Genomic DNA, 16847 nt, shown 5'->3' with positions numbered 1-16847 from the left:
ACAATATATATATGTAAAGCACTGCATAAATTGATGGCACTATATATGTACCTGTAATGCCGTTTACACACGGGTGGACTTTTTGGTATCAAAGGTCCGACGGACTTTCGACAGACTTTTGACGGACTTCCAACGGACTTTCAAACGAACGGACTTGCACACACACGATCACACCAAAGTCCGATGGATTCATACGTGATGACGTACAACCAGACTAAAATAAGGAAGTTGATAGCCAGTAGCCAATAGCTACTCTAGCTGCCCTAGCGTCGGTTTTCGTCCGTCGGACTAGCATACAGACGAGCGGATTTTTCAACCGGAGTCCGTCGGAAAGATTTGAAACATGTTCCAAATCTAAAGTCCGTCTAATTTTTGACCGAAAAAGTCCGCTGCAGGTCCGATGAAGCCCACACTTGGTCAGATTGTCTGACGGATTCGTCCCGACGGACCAGTCCGGTGGAAAAGTCCGCCCATGTGTACACGACATTATAATAACCTATTTATAAAACATTCGTTTGGCAAATGTCAAATACACGTGTTCATCCTAAACTAATTTTGACTGTGATTTATCTAATAGATGAATCTCTATGATTTTCAGCTCCATCTAGTGGCCAATATGCAGTATAGCTTTTTGTAATACCTCAGTGATAAAAAAACACTGCATTTTGGCTACTAGCTTGCGCTAACGATCATAGAGATTGCCCTATTAGAGAAATTACAGCCAAAATGATTGCAGCATGTATACATGTGTTTGACATTTGTCCATTGAATTTTTAAAAATAGACCTCTTATAGTGGTTATAAACCTTAGACATCAATTATGAATATCAAAAGAACTGGATGGGCATGCTAGTAAACACAGTATACAGAGATATGGGACATGATTTTTTGATAGGAACACACTCACACCCACACAGGTTGAACTGGATGAACTGGTGTCTTTATTCAACCTTACCAACTTACCATGTAAATATGAACAAAGCATTTCCCTCTATAGTGTGTACTTGCCTCAATCCAGATCACTAAGTGTCATTGTGTCATTTCTGTCTGCTGCTTCGTTCCTCTGCCATCAGCATGAATCACTTCTTCCAGGAGTTCCTGACACCAAGAGAAGGGCAGAGGGATCTCCAGCTGTTTGACAGCCTCATCTCTGTTCCTGTGTGTTGTGTAGAGGAGGGGGGGGGGTGTCCCTTCCCTCCAATCAGCTCTCTGTGTGTATGTAACTTCAGCTCCCCACCCCCTATTTTCTGAAATCTCAGACAAGCTGTATAAATGATGCACGTTGAACAGCTATAGTGAAGAGAATACTGCAGACAAAAAGGTACAACTTATAAAGGAGGATTTGTTTCATTTCTGTGTGACAGTCACTTCACTGGGTATATGTGAGAGTTTATAATAATATTGTCTGAGCCTACTCTCAGTGTGTACCACACACATACTGTATGCCGCTTTTCTTGTACTCACAAATTACTTTTTAATTACAGTGGCACAAGTGAGAGTCTTACAGGCATACATATCATATTTAAAACTGAAACTTTTTTCTTACACAAGCCTTTCTCTGCACAGAATGTAGGGGATGTTTACTGAATGTAAGGAAACACAAGACTTCTGCATAGCTTTGTGACATTTCGTATTATGAATAGCTGAACATGTGCCCTACATCTGGGAAACAATGACTCTACTCTCCTTTCTCTCTTTTTTTTAATCCAATTTTGGGTAATGTTTGAAATAGTTTAAAGTTACCCTGACTTAGCATCAGATATATTTTTCATGTTAAATACGTGCATGCTAAGCAATGTGTAAGTGTTTAGGTGTAAGTATTCATTACCTCTCCCAGAGATCACACCTCTCCATTGGAAAATGCTTCCATCTGCTTTTATCTTCAAAAAGACCATCTTTGTGCAGGTGTTCTTTAGGGTCAGCATCTACTACACAGAGGCAGGCTCAGAAATAACATAATCATGGAAATCATAGGGGGGATTTATTGGAGAGTGCAAAATCTGGTACTAGCTGTGCATGGAAACCAATCAGTTTCCAGCAGGCTGGCCCAAGACATTGTTCTGCCTGGGTCAAAGAATAAAATGCTGCCCCCCCCCCCCAAAAAAAAAAAAATCACGCCTATCACAAGGCCCCCACATCCATTATTTTTAAATTATCAGAATGCAGGGTTCAGGAGTGCATTATGATCAGAATGCAGGGATCAGGAATATGTGGCACTCAGAATGCAGGGATCAGGACTGCGTTGCACTCAGAATGCAGGGATCAGGAGTGTGTAGCACTCAGAATGCAGGGTTCGGGAGTGCACTGTGCTCAGAATGCAGGGATCAGGAATGCGTGGCACTCAGAATGCAGGAATCAGGAGTGTGTTGCACTCAGAATGCAGGGATCAGGAGTGTGTTGCACTCAGAATGCAGGGTTCAGGAGTGCACTGTGCTCAGAATGCAGGGATCAGGAATGTGTTGCACTCAGAATGCAGGGAACAGGAGTGCGTTGCACTCAGAATGCAGGGATCAGGAGTGTGTTGCACTCAGAATGCAGGGAACAGGAGTGCGTTGCACTCAGAATGCAGGGATCAGGAGTGCGTTGCACTCAAAATGCAGGGTTCAGGAGTGCGTGGCACTCAAAATGCAGGGTTCAGAAGTGCACTGTGCTCAGAATGCACGGATCAGGAATGCATTGCACTCAGAATGCAGGGATCAGGAATGCGTTGCACTCAGAATGCAGGGATCAGGAGTGCGTTGCACTCAGAATGCAGGGATCAGGAGTGCGTTGCACTCAGAATGCAGGGATAAGGAGTGTGTTGCACTCAGAATGCAGGGATCAGGAGTTCCTGGCACTCAGAATGCAGGGATCAGGAGTGCATTGCACTCAGAATCCAGGGATCAGGAGTGCATTGCACTCAGAATGCAGGCATCAGGAGTGCGTTGCACTCAGAATGCAGGGATCAGGAGTGCATTGCACTCAGAATGCAGGCATCAGGAGTGTGTTGCACTCAGAATGCAGGCATCAGGAGTGGGTTGCACTCAGAATGCAGGGATCAGGAGTGCGTTGCACTCAGAATGCAGGGATCAGGAGTGCGTTGCACTCAGAATGCAGGGATCAGGAGAGCGTTGCACTCAGAATTCAGGGATCAGGAGTGTGTTGCACTCAAAATGCAGGGTTCAGGAGTGCACTGTGCTCAGAATGCAGGGATCAGGAATGCGTTGCACTCAGAATGCAGGGATCAGGAGTGCGTTGCACTCAGAATGCAGGGTTCTGGAGTGTACTGTGCTCAGAATGCAGGGATCAGGAATGCGTAGCACTCAGAATGTAGGGATCAGGAGTGTGTTGCACTCAGGATGCAGGGATCAGGAGTGCGCTACACTTAGAATGCAGGGATCAGGAGTGCGTTGCACTCAGAATGCAGGGATCAGGAGTTTATTGCACTCAGAATGCAGGGATCAGGAGTGTGTTGCACTCAGAATGCAGGGATCAGGAGTTTGTTGCACTCAGAACGCAGGGATCAGGAGTTTATTGCACTCAGAATGCAGGCATCAGGAGTGCGTTGCACTCAGAATGCAGGGATCAGGAGTGCGCTACACTCAGAATGCAGGGATCAGGAGTGCGTTGCACTCAGAATGCAGGCATCAGCAGTGTGTTGCACTCAGAATGCAGGGATCAGGAGTGTGTTGCACTCAGAATGCAGAGTTCATAAGCGCATTGCACTCAGAATGCAGGGTTCATAAGCGCATTGCACTCAGAATGCAGTGTGTTGCACTCAGAATGCAGGGTTCAATAGGGTAATGCACTCAGAATACAGGGTTCAGGAGTGTGTTGCACTCAGAATGCAGGGATCAGGAGTGCGCTAGGCTCAGAAAGCAGGGTTTAGGAGCGTGTTAGACTCAGAACGCAGGGATCAGGAGTGCGTTAGGCTCAGAATGCAGGGATCAGGGGAGGGGGTGGGGGGTAAAGTGAAGTTTAGTATAGGACACTGCTATGGGGGTGGCACTGTCCATAACAGTGTCCTCTTCCCCCTTCACATCACCCTCCTACACACACACACACAGTGGTGTGCTTTGCTTCTGGAGGGATCTCCTTTCCCTATAGCGGTGACCCCTGGCCCCCCTCAACCCTCCCCTTTCCTTCCCATAGTAGTGTCCTACCTCAGAGCTGAGAGCAGAAGGCAGCACAGTTCTGGACAGAGACCAGGAGTGGGAGCCAGCGGAGTGACTTTCCATATTAGCAAGCTGGTGATTGGTTGCTTAGGACTGCCCTGCATCCTAGCAACCAATCACCTGCAGTTGAAAGTTAATTTGGGCAGCTCCTCCCCCTGCCCTCCATCTTGAGCTAAGCTGCCTCCTGCTCTCCTCTGTTCACTGATGACAGAGGAGACTTGTGGAAGGGGAGAATGGGAGAGAGTGAGACAGGCGCGGCTGAAGAGGTTGGAGGCTTGGTGGTGAAAGAAGGACCAGCAGCTAGAAGGAGGGGGTCAGTGGTGCAGGAACCTGTTCTCGGTTTAACTGTCACCTGCGTGCTGTTGACAGGTTCACCATTATCATAAAAATTCACCAGCCTCCTCCCTATCCCTCTTAATAGGGCATGCTGACAACAATCTCCTCCACTCAGATGCATACTTAAAGGGGTTGTAAACCCTTGTATGTAATGCATATCGGCATCCACCGCCGATAAAAGTGATCTCACGGCGAATCTGCCACAGAGACCACTTTTATCTGAAAGTGGACCGCCCGCTGAAGAAGAGAATACCGGGGTTATGGTAGCTAGCTACTGCAATAACAACGATACCCCTCTTGAAAGTACCGACATATAACGACAGAGGTCAGTCAGTAAGTGGTTAAAACATTGTTTTTTCTGCCAGTAAACACCATTTACAGCCCACTTCCTGTTTCTTATCTGGTAAAAAAGCCTAGGCTTATGATATCACGCACAGCTCTCTCTCTCTCTCTCTCTCTCTCTCTCTTACTCTCGTGAGAGTTTGCTAGGAAGGGGGGGAGTCATACTAGGGCCAATGAGAGCTGCAGGGCTGCAGAGCTGGAGGTGTGCCTCCTGTGTGTCTGTGTAAATCCAGGAAGTGAACTGGCAGCAGCTTCAGCTACCCAGAGTTAAAATGGCTGCAGCCATACTTAGTGCAGCATATTTGGCAAGTACAGAATCACAGTATATTTAAAATAATATGCAAAGTGGTTCTAGGGAAGCTTCAGAATGGCAAAGATGTTTTTATTACAAATTATGTCAGCAGACTGCAGTTCCTCTCTAACACTGGCAGGGGTGATTTAAACGATCAACTTTTATATATTCATGCAAAACCTTTATCCTGTAATTGATTGCAAAGCATGAGCAGAAGTTTGGCTTCAATTTTTACTGGAACAAAATCTCCTATTACAATTAAAGACCCCCCCCCCCAGACTGACAATGCTGCTTTCTGCTGTGCCTCCTGTCCTTATTTCTCCAGAGTTGTGTCTCAGTAACACAGGAGGTGTGTTACAGGTCAGAACAGCAGGTAAAAACCGAGAGAAAAAAGCCAAAGAAAAGAAAACAAATGCAGTCACCACATCTAATGATCGGTAAGCTACAACATATTACATTTTTGGTTTTAGGTTTATTACTGCTTTAAATCCCATGGGTACATCTCATTCAAGTCCATGGGATGGTATTGCTAAGGCACAATCAGTCTGTCACTAGGGAAGGAGGCTAGGAGCAGAGTCCAAAGTCCAGTCCTCTGGAAGGATCTCTGTGCTGGGGGGCTTTGCCCCGGGGCAGAAGGAAGACCAGGAGAGGAAGTTAGCAAAGCTGGAAGCCTCACACCCTTTCCCATAGCTCCCAACTGTCCCTGATTTCAGGGGACTGTCCCTGATTTGGAGCAATGTCCCTCTGTCCCTTGTTTCGCTTCATTTGTCCCTCTTTTTGGTCTGATCTATATAGTTGTATATAAAATGCACTTTTTATCTTTCAAAAAGTGTTTTCCAGTGCTAAACATTTCATCCAAATTCTAAATTGCTGCATTTGTAAATTTTAAAAGCCGATATAAAGGAATAGTAGTGGTAAAAAAAGCCCTTGTGGATTTCATTAACCTTTTGTTTTGGTTAATTCTCCTTTTAGAGGGTGTGGCAGGGGGCGTGTCCTATGCCTACATACGTTTGCTAGTAGGTGTCCCTCATTCCCATCTCAAAATGTTGGGAGGTATGTCTTTGCCAGTCCAGTCTCAGCTAGGCTTAGCTGCAGACATCCAGGGAACCAGAATCAGCTTGTTTTTTTTGTTTTTTTATTGAAAGCCCAAAAACCTTACCTGGTGCCAAAAAAATGTGCACACCCATAAAGAGTGAAACACAAAAAAGTGCAACGGGTACACAAGTCCTCTAAAATCAGAGGACCTTGCCCTGAATCCCCCAGGGCGTTAAGCTCCAGGCGGGGACAAGGGTACTTACACTTGGTCCATCTGGCCGAAACCAGACGGACCCCGTTCTCTGGAGGGCCTGCCGAAACAGACCCACCCAAGTACTAGATGAGGCTCCCCCGAAGGGAGACCCCATGAGAGAGGGCGAACTAAGCCAAAAGGCCATGTCCACCCCCTCCCAAGACTTTCAGGGCAGGCCCGAGGACCTTCAACCCTACTCATCACACAGGGCAACAAACCGTGTACAACACAAAAATACAAAAAGGTGACAAACACAGGTAATAAATAAAATAAAATGGGGAAGGAATAAGTGGAGAGGAGAGTGAAAAGGTGGCCATTGTGTGAAACAATGACCAGGCCCTCCGGCCAGGAATAAAAAATCTCTCTGGTCCTAGCCAAAAGGCCTGGCCCAAGAGGCAGGTGTTAAAAAAGTGTGTCATATGGTGCAGTGACCGTGGTGCCTCAAACCAAAGTGACTCAAAGTGATTTTTTGGCACCCCTGGACTGCCACTCCAGGAGCACATACTCCATAGGCTTTCAAACCCCAACCCTGACCAACAGCCCCCACTCCAGGCAGAAAGGTATGAAGTTCTGGGAGCTTGGTGAGAGCCCTTTACCATCAGGCCCCACCATCGCTCCCATCACTCCTTCCTAATTACATTCGGAATTACTAACCGCTCCTCCCCCCCCCTCATAGAGAGGAGCCATTGTTCTGTCCTGAAAAACTGTAGCTAGAGCTACCCCAATCTAGGCCAGAAGGCCAAGGACCTGACCCATCCTCACCAGGAGAACCCTTCCGGACGGCTCAGACTCGGCCCCACTGACGTCTCGGCGGGCGACACCGGCACTGCCAAACCATCTTTCTATGTCCAATTACACCATTGGAGTTGCATGTGCCCTCCCTACACTCGGAAGTTGCATAGCACCTCCTCTGGAAACTGATAAGAACAGATACTACACTTGATCTTAGCCAAAAGGCCAGAATCAGCTTGTACAGCAGTCAGGCCAGTGCTGCAGACCTTTGGATTCAAGGAGCTAATTAAAGGGACCGAGTGAGTACTTTCCTTTCAACATACTCCAAGGCTATAGAGAGGACAGTAAGGTGCAATACTTTACATGTCTGAGACCAGGGGACAGCTTAGAGCCAGCAAAAAAACAGCCAGGAGCACCCCAATACCTCTAGCTTGGATCAAGAGCAGCCAGGTACCTGCAACACAACTAGGAATTGCAACTGTAACTCCGTTTTGGAACTTTTTGTTGCTACGTTAACGTTAACACCATCACAGGATCCCAAAATCATTGGCTGCTGATAAACTCATGCTGTGTCCAACCACAGCATGAGAGGCAGGGGGGCGTGCACGCACCTGTAAACCAGGAAGTTCGTCCGCGACGTACGGGTACTTCACTGGGGAACAACAAAGCCGGCCAGCAGTCAATGTTACACTGCTGGTTGGCAAGTGGTTAAAAAAAAATGTTCCAGGGGTACTTAGCAAAGCAAAGAGCCTGGCCTTATTGGCCTACATCACTTATATGTACGGTTTTATAGTTTCATAGTTCTGCTTCTACTATGGTCTGTATGGGAAACAAAAAATCTTTATGTATTTCAGGGCCTAATATTTCAGACCGAGGGGGGAATTTAGGCCTTGTCTATAGACAGATAGGCCACCAACACGGTCCAAGATAACGTGTTTCTCCACATCTGTTGCTGAGACTTATAGTACAACAACATCTGGAGAGGTACACATTGCCAGATTCTGAATAAAACAAGATATGACCTCTAAACTTTCCCCTGGGTTCAACTAAGTAATTAGCACAATGTTGTAAGCTATCTTCCAGAACGTTTTGAGAAGATGAAAACATAATCATTTCTTGGTCCTCCACTATATTAATGAGCTCACTTATCCACAGTGACCCGACTAGCAATTTGTCATCCTAGAATTGCTCTGTAACGACATGGACAATATAAGACAGAGCTCTGATTATAATGGATACGAAAAACAATATTTGATAAAGAAAAAACGACGAATGAGTATCACATAGTAAATGATCCCTCTGTCCATAAAAATAAATGTTATTTTGTTTAAATGTCATAGTAATTGCTTCCTTGGATGTGAGCCTGCAAGGCTGTAAAAAGCCCCAACTTTCCAAACCTTTGCACTGCAATCCCCCAGGCGGCTCTTCCTAAAACCAAATGATCCAGATGAGGAAAAAATGGCTTGGACATTTCCCTCGCGGTCTTATTTTATTCATTTTCGCTTTTAAATCAAGTACTATTAAACGCTTGCAAACCAGTCATCGCAGTTTCACTGCGGTAGAAAGGCACGGCTAGGCGAAACGACGTTACCGTATTTCGCTTAGCCTTTGGGCCACTAGGGGGGGTGCGCGCACCCGCAGCATGTGAGCGCGAGTGCCCGCTGGGCTCCCGCGATCGCTCGTGACAGAGCAAGAACCGGGATCTGTGTGTGTAAACTCACAAATCCTGGTTCTTTCAGGGGAGAGGAGACAGATAGTGTGTTCATACAAAGTATGAACACCGATCTCTCTCTCCACCTAGACAGTCCCACCCCCCCTACAGTTAGAACACACACTAGGAAACACAGATAACCCCTTGATCGCCCCCTAGTGTTAACCCCTTCCCTGCCAGTGACATTTACACAGTAATCAGTGCATTTTTATAGCACTGATCGCTGTATAATTATCAATGGTTTCAAAAATGTGTCAATTGTGTTCGATGTGTCTGCCATAATGCCGCAGTCCCGATAAAAATCGCAGATTGCCGCCATTACTAGTAAAAAAAAAAAATTATAATAATAAAAATGCCATAAAACTATCCCCTATTTTGTAGACGCTATAACTTTTGCGCAAACCAACCAATATATGTTTATTGCAATTTTTTTTCCAAAAATATGTAGAAGAATACATATAAAAAAATGCTGAATATTTATTATAGCAAAAAGTAAAAGATATTGTGTTTTTTTCAAAACTGTCGTTCTTCTTTTGTTTATAGCACAAAAAATAAAAACCATAGAGGTGATCAAATACCACCAAAAGAAAGCTCTATTTGTGGGGAAAAAAGGATGTCAATTTTGTTTGGGAGCAACGTCGCACGACCACGCAATTGTCCATTAAAGCGACGCAGTGCCGAATCGCAAAAAATGGCCTTATCATTGAGCAGCCAAATCTTCCGGGGCTGAAGCTGTTAAAGAACCTTCAGAATAGCAAGTTGTTATGGAGATCTAACTCTCAGCATGACCAGCAGTTTGGAATCTTGTGCAAGAGGGGATTTTGATCCCATATAATGCATGGCTGTTAAATCTGTTCCCAAGAAATCTTAAAAACAATAAATAAATAAAATAAAAAATATCGTACAATCCAATATACCCAATTTTATACCCTCAGTTGATCCAGAGGAAGGCAAAAAACCCCAGTAGAGCATGCTCCAATTTGCTACAGCAGGGGAAAAAATTCCTTCCTGATCCCCCAAGAGGCAATCGGATTTTCCCTGGATTAACTTTACCTATAAATGTTAGTACCCAGTTATATTCTGTACATTTAGGAAAGTATCCAGACCTTTCTTAAAGCAATCTACTGAACTGACCAGAACCACCTCTGGCGGGAGTCTATTCCACATTTTCACAGCTCTTATGCCCTGTACACACGGTCAGACTTTGTTCGGACATTCCGACAACAAAATCCATGGATTTTTTCTGACGGATGTTGGCTCAAACTTGTCTTGCATACACACGGCCGCACAAAGTTGTCGGAAAGTCCGATCGTTCTAAACGCGGTGACGTAAAACACGTACATCTGGACTATAAACGGGGCAGTGGCCAATAGCTTTCATCTCTTTATTTATTCTGAGCATGCGTGGCACTTTGTACGTCGGATTTGTGTACACACGATCGGAATTTCCGACAACGGATTTTGTTGTCGGAAAATTTTATAGCCTGCTCTCAAACTTTGTGTGTCGGAAAATCCGATGGAAAATGTGTGATGGAGCCTACACACGGACGGAATTTCCGACAACAAGGTCCTATCACACATTTTCCGTCAGAAAATCCGACCGTGTGTACGGGGCATAAATCTGTAGGGTTCCCTTTGCAGCTATAACAGCTTCAACTCTTCTGGGAAGGCTGTCCACAAGGTTTAGGAGTGTGTCTATGGGAATGTTTGACTATTCTTCCAGAAGCGCATTTGTGAGGTCAGGCACTGATGTTGGGGAGAAGGCCTGGCTCACAGTCTCCACTCTAATTGATCCCAAAGGTGTTCTATCAGGTTGAGGTCAGGACTCTGTGCAGGCCAGTCATGTTCCTCCACCCCAAACTTGCTCAACCATGTCTTTATGGACCTTGCTTTGTGTACTGGTGTACAGTCATGTTGGAAAAGGAAAGGGCCATCCCCAAACTGTCCCCACAAAGTTGGGAGCATGAAATTGTCCAAAATGTCTTGGTATGCTGATGCCTTAAAAGTTTCCTTCACTGAAACTAAGGGGCCAAGCCCAACGCCTGAAAAACAACCACACACCATTAACCCCCCTCCACCACATGATTTGGACCAAAGCAAGGTCCATGAAGACATGGATGAGTGAGTTTGGGGAGGATGAACTTGACTGGCCTGCACAGAGCCCTGACCTCAACCTGATAGAACACCTTTGGAATGAATTAGAATTGAGATTGTGAGCCAGGCCTTCTCATCCAACATCAGTGCCTGACCTCACAAATGCGCTTCTGGAAGAATAGTGAAACATTCCCATAGACACACTCCTAAACCTTGTGGACAGCCTTCCCAGAAGAGTTGAAGCTGTTATATCTGCAAAGGGTGGTCCAATTCAACATTGCACCCTACAGACTAAGACTGGGATGTAATTACAGTTAATGTGTGTGTAAAGGCAGGCACCCCAATACTTTTGGTAATATAGTGTATTTTAAGGCATTTACATGCTTTTTGTTTGATGGCAGGACTACTACACCCAAAAATAAAAATATCTTCCTGGCTTGCTTTACACTACCAGTGTAGTCAGTGCCCACTATGAATGCCTGTCAGATGTCTCCTCATCAGTGATGCCCAGCAGTGCCACCCCTCAGTGTCCATTAGTGCCACCCATCAGTGTCCATCAGTGCCGACTATCAGTGACCATCTGTGCCCATCCGTGCCCATCAGTGCTGCATACCAGTGCCACCTATCAGTGCCCTTCAGTGCCACCTATCAGTGCCCATTATCAGAACCCATCAGTGCCACCTCATCAGTACCACCTCATCGGTGCTACCTTATCAGGGCCGCCTTATCAGTGCCGTCTTATCAATGCTGTCAGGGCAGCCTCATCGGTGCCCGTCAGTGAAGGGGAGAACTTACTTATTTACAAAATGTTATAACAGAAACAAAGAAAAACTTTTTTTTCTAAATGTTTGGCCTTTTTTTATTTGTTGCGCAAAAAATAAAAACCCCAGCAGTGACCACCAAAAGAAAGCTCTATTTGTGGGAACAAAATGATAAAAAATTTGTTTGGGTACAGTGTAGCATGACCGCGCAATTGTCATTCAAAGTGTGACAGCGCTGAAAGCTAAAAATTGGCCTGGGCAGGAAGGGGGTGTAAGTGCCTGGTATTGAAGTGGTTAAAGTGGAACTTTGATCAGAAAATTAAGTCCTGCTAGATCATATCAGGCTGGCCCCTTTTGCTATGTCAAATATTAAAAATAAATCCCTATTCTGTTTAAAACCCAGGAATACACTGCCTCACCCTGCACTGCACATGCTCAGTTGCTCTCTATTTTTTGGCACTGTGCTGAAAATCAGAGCCACTAGAGGCTGATCTGCTGACCTAAATATTTACTCAGGGGCTCTGGTCTTCAGCAAAATGGCAGCCTCTGGCACGAAGAAACAGGAGCAATGCTGGGGGCAATTTACAGCACATACTAATGATGGTATCATAATTATTAATGTGGAATGTATGTTCCTTGTTCAAGAACATATTTTTTTTTTTTATCTTGTTTTTATAGGTAAAGTTTTGCTAAATACATTTGAAAAGTGCAGTCAGGCTACTAGGAATTCAAGTTGGTTAGATTGTTTGACTGAGTTGGACCTGAAATGTCAGAGGAAACTTCAACTATTACAGTACTCTGTTTTGGGGTGGGCTGTAATACACAGATACCAGATCAGAATACAGGAGGGACTTATATCAAATGTGATGAATTATGAAAATATGATACAGCAAGCAATTAGAGATCTTCTCAAATGTCCCATAAGGTAAACTCTGCTCTATCTCACTACCACTCTATAACTCTGAATTGAATGACTGAAGGAATTGCAATTACATTATGAGAGTATTTTATTGTCATATTTTCCATATCACGTCCCCGATTGATATCTTGACAATCCTGACACATGTGTCCAATCTGATAAACGAACTGTTGTAAAATGTCTCACTTTTCTAAGGCTCAGTTTCTGTCATGATATTTGGAAAGAGCTCTCCCAAAGTTATTGTACCAAATTCATGCAAGTTGGTGTAATCTAAACAGATGTGCTATTTATTTATACATTAGTAAGTCCGTGGCTTACTATCCAGCCATCACAAACACTCACATGTGGTCCTAGAGCATTAGCATAGTAATAAATCAAAATGAACTGACCGGCAAAGTACAGGGATGGCTCTGCTGTCTTTTCTTGCCGCAACAATACAAGATCTTAATATTAAAATATGTCTGGATGAAACATTGGAAATTCCACGGATTTTGAAAGTGTAAGCTGCAGCTCTTGTCATCATCCTTCCTTAAATACTTGGTGAGGCAGAGAGGTTGATTTACTAAATGCAAACAGGCCGTTGACTTTGCAAGGCAAGCTGCACTTTGCAAGGAAATTTTTTCCCAGAGCTTAGTGAATGTAGTTAAATTTCAGTTTGCAAAGAATACCCAATCACATGCCTAGAAAATAATTTAAAAAAAAACTTTTTTGCTTGCAAAAGATTGGATGATAAAAGTCAGAAGATCTTCATCTCATTCACTACACTTTGGGGAAAATTACCTTACAAAGTGAACAGTCTATTTGCCATTAGTAATGCCGCGTACGCATGACCGGTCTTTCTGTTGGACCGAAGTCTGACGGTCTTTCCGACGGAGTTCCGCTGAAATGGACTTGCCTACACACGATCACACCAAAGTCCGTTCGTTTAGAACGTGATGCCGTACGACGGGACTAGAAAAAGGAAGTTCAACAGCCAGTAGCCAATAGCTGCCCTTGCGTCGTTCTTGGTCTGTCAGACTAGCATACAGATGAGCGGTTTTCCCGATAGGAACTGAGTCCGTTGGAAAGATTTGAAACTTGTTCTATTTCTAGGTCCGTCGGAATTTTCAAAAGAGAAGGTCAGATGAAGCCCACACATGATCGAAATTTCCGACGGAATGGTTCCGTCAGACATTTTCTGCCAGAAAGTCCGGTCGTGTGTACGCGGCATGAGTCAACCCCAGTAACTTGGGACAAACATGTACCGTATGTATTAAGTGTTTTGATGAAGTGTCATTAATTGAACACCTGTGATTGTTCTAGGTAGGTATCTCAGTAAGTAGTAAAAGAAAGCTAAATCGCCATAAACCAGTTTTTCTCAATCTTTTTTCAGTCAAGTCACCCTTTAAAATTATACACAATCTCAAGGCACCCCATTCTAAAATGTAAAAATGAAACTAATAGTTTTAAAATTTGCAGCAGAATACAAACACATGGGTCATCCAGCATTAGAGGTGATTTATTCCTCCACCTTTGCAAACTGGTACTGACTAGTATTCTAGTGTTTCTCTTCTCCATCAGTTTCTTTCCCTTTTTTTCCAACATGACCCCAGTGCTGGGGGGGGGGGGTTTCAAACAAGGATGCTGTGCAGATGCCCAACGTCCTTCTTCTTAAGCAATGACATCATTGGTTGTTAGGATGCAAGTGATTGGCCGGTGTGTTGCCCAAGGTTAAAATGCTGCACTATGAAAACCTGTGGCTCTGTGTAACAAAAAGGCAGGCTTGGTCCACTTGCTGGCTTATTGACATTTTTTGGGAAGTTTGTGGAAATTTTTAGGCATTTTGCCAAGGCACCCTTGAAGAACTCAGAAGGCACCCCAGGGTGCCATGGCTCCCTGGTTGAAAAAGGCTGCTTTAAACTACACATTATACACCTCTTTCTTCCCAAGATGGTGACTCCCATACTGCCTCTTCTGCAGATTGTCTGAACCATGTTTAACGCAAAAGTTGCAACCTTCTATAACCACATTTAAGTCCAACTACTGCAAAAACTTTTTTTTTTTTTTTTTAGTTTTGAGCAGGCTTATAAAGGGATAGAACGTATGTCAGATTTTGATTTGCACACTGGGGTTAATTTACTAAAAGCAAATAGACTGTGCACACTGTAAAGCGCAGTTGCTCTTCTGCAAGTGCAGTTTCTCCACTTAAATGAGGAAAACTTCACTTTGAAAAGAATACCTAATCATGTGCATGGAAGATAAGAACAAACAGCATTTTTGCTTGCACATGATTGGATGATGGTTGTCAACAGAGATTCTGCTCATTTACTAAGCTCTGGTGCAACTGCTCTTGCAGAGTGCAACTGCACTTTGCAATGTGCACAGACTATTTGCCTTTAGTAAATCAACTCCACTGTGTCCTCTGTTGGGACAGGAGGTAGTGGGAAAACTCTCCAATAGGAACGCATGCTACACAAAACACCTCATTCGGGTAAATGGTGAAGGGTTAGAACTTTGGTCAGATCACTGTCTAGTGACCACTGCTCATCCAATTTCATGTCTTGTTGTCACAGGGACAGGAAGTGTGATGGACTTTCTCCAATGGGATTATGGTCAGAGGTAAAATCTTGGCAGAAGTATTTACTATTCCTATGTCTATAAAAAAAAATGGCAAGAATTGGGCTTTCAGAACTATTCCTGAGAAGGTTGAATGTATGTGGCTTTATATATCTACTCCTCCTTCTCTGTGCATCACATCTCTGCCTGACTCTGTAAAATGTCTTCAACAATAGAGAACAAATCCAACTGAATGTGACTAGCTACTAATATCTATACTATGACCTGGACGAATCTTCACAGATGGACAAAAGAAAGTTGAGATGATGAGGGTGGCCACTTGCACAATTCCCCTCTAAGCACCCCAGAAAAATGAGACTGGGTCTGCTAGGGCAATGGAAGGGTGCAGGTGCCAGGAAGCTGGAACGTAAGACTTGAACTTCGGATCGCTGGTGCCGGGTAAGCAGAAGTGCAGTGATTATCTAACAAAAAAAACTACATTGTCATTACCAAGATAGTAATAGACCAGAGGACCAAATGAGTGACACAGCATACAATGTATGGAAAAATAGAAAATTATGTAAAGCATTTATTGATGAATAAAATATCACAAATCTGCACAATGGGAGGTAAATGTTTAAGACACTAATAACATGACATATATCTAGAGACTACTGTGTCATATAGTCTCCAGATATGGCAACACACAGTACAAGACAACGACAACAATAACAATAACAATACACTACACGTAAATAAACATCCGGACGCCAAAGATCTATGTGTGGATGTCCATGCCATGACCAATATGTTGTATAAGTATTAATAATAAAAATGATGAATTAATGGCATGGGTATCCTCACAGGGGTCCCTGGAAGACTCGAGTTCAAAAGATGTTAATAGAAAGTGGGGGAGGAGAGATGAAATCTGGTTCCTGGTTTGGAATACAAATGGCTGTAATTCGAGGAGCGAATATGAATTATTGCTTCCTTAATTATTGTAAAAAGTGTAGTCCATGGGAATAGTTGGTTTTTGAGGCAACAGTTGGCAATAATGTTACTGATATGGACATAGATAAATAGTCCAGATTAGTGCAAGGATATAAACATGAGGTATCTTGTATGTTCACAGGGAGACCAATGCTCCTAAAATATTCCAAGGAGAAGAGCCAGTATTATCGTGGGGAAGATTAACTACTTCCTGTGGATCACATTGATGCTATGTCCTAATTGGGTCCAACCAGGAATGGAAGCATAAACACTATTCAGATCCTTAACACACTTGTGAATGATGTGGTTAATTGGGTTAAATAGACCTAGATTGATGCCCCGTATCTAGCACTATGTCTGTGATATTGTAGGGTATAGGGGGCCGGTCATACGATACTCGTTTGTGATGATGTTCAACACGATTAGTCGGCTCTGAATACCGGACTTATTGCTAATGTCCATACAGTCTGTGACCTCCCTCGATGTTGGCACTGAAGCACGCATGTATTTCTTCCGAGCTTCCAAGGACTTCACACTGTATTACGGCCGCCAGGCCAAGGAGCTCCCTTGCTCCTTTACTCGTCGTGGGCTCACTTCCTGGACATACGAAGAGGCGTCACATGATGCAGTGATGAGGGCTCCCTAACTTCACCCAGACAAGTACAGACAAGAGTTGGGGTCACAAGCCGAGTTCA

At 44.1% G+C, this 16847-nt stretch overlaps 1 protein-coding gene and 1 pseudogene across 1 annotated transcript in view; one reads left to right on the top strand and one right to left on the bottom strand.

Moving 5' to 3' along the window:
• Positions 1-16847, top strand: part of ANGPT1 (angiopoietin 1) — a 463014-nt gene that overhangs the window by 228210 nt on the left and 217957 nt on the right. The gene's annotated exons all lie outside the window — the stretch shown is intronic.
• LOC141146481 (U2 spliceosomal RNA) lies at positions 7272-7379 on the bottom strand (annotated as a pseudogene).

The sequence above is a fragment of the Aquarana catesbeiana genome, linkage group LG05 (genome assembly GCF_042186555.1).
Source record: "Aquarana catesbeiana isolate 2022-GZ linkage group LG05, ASM4218655v1, whole genome shotgun sequence".
Lineage (NCBI taxonomy): Eukaryota > Metazoa > Chordata > Amphibia > Anura > Ranidae > Aquarana > Aquarana catesbeiana.
Note: the sequence above shows the minus strand (reverse complement) of the source record. Positions and strands in the feature narration are given on the sequence as shown.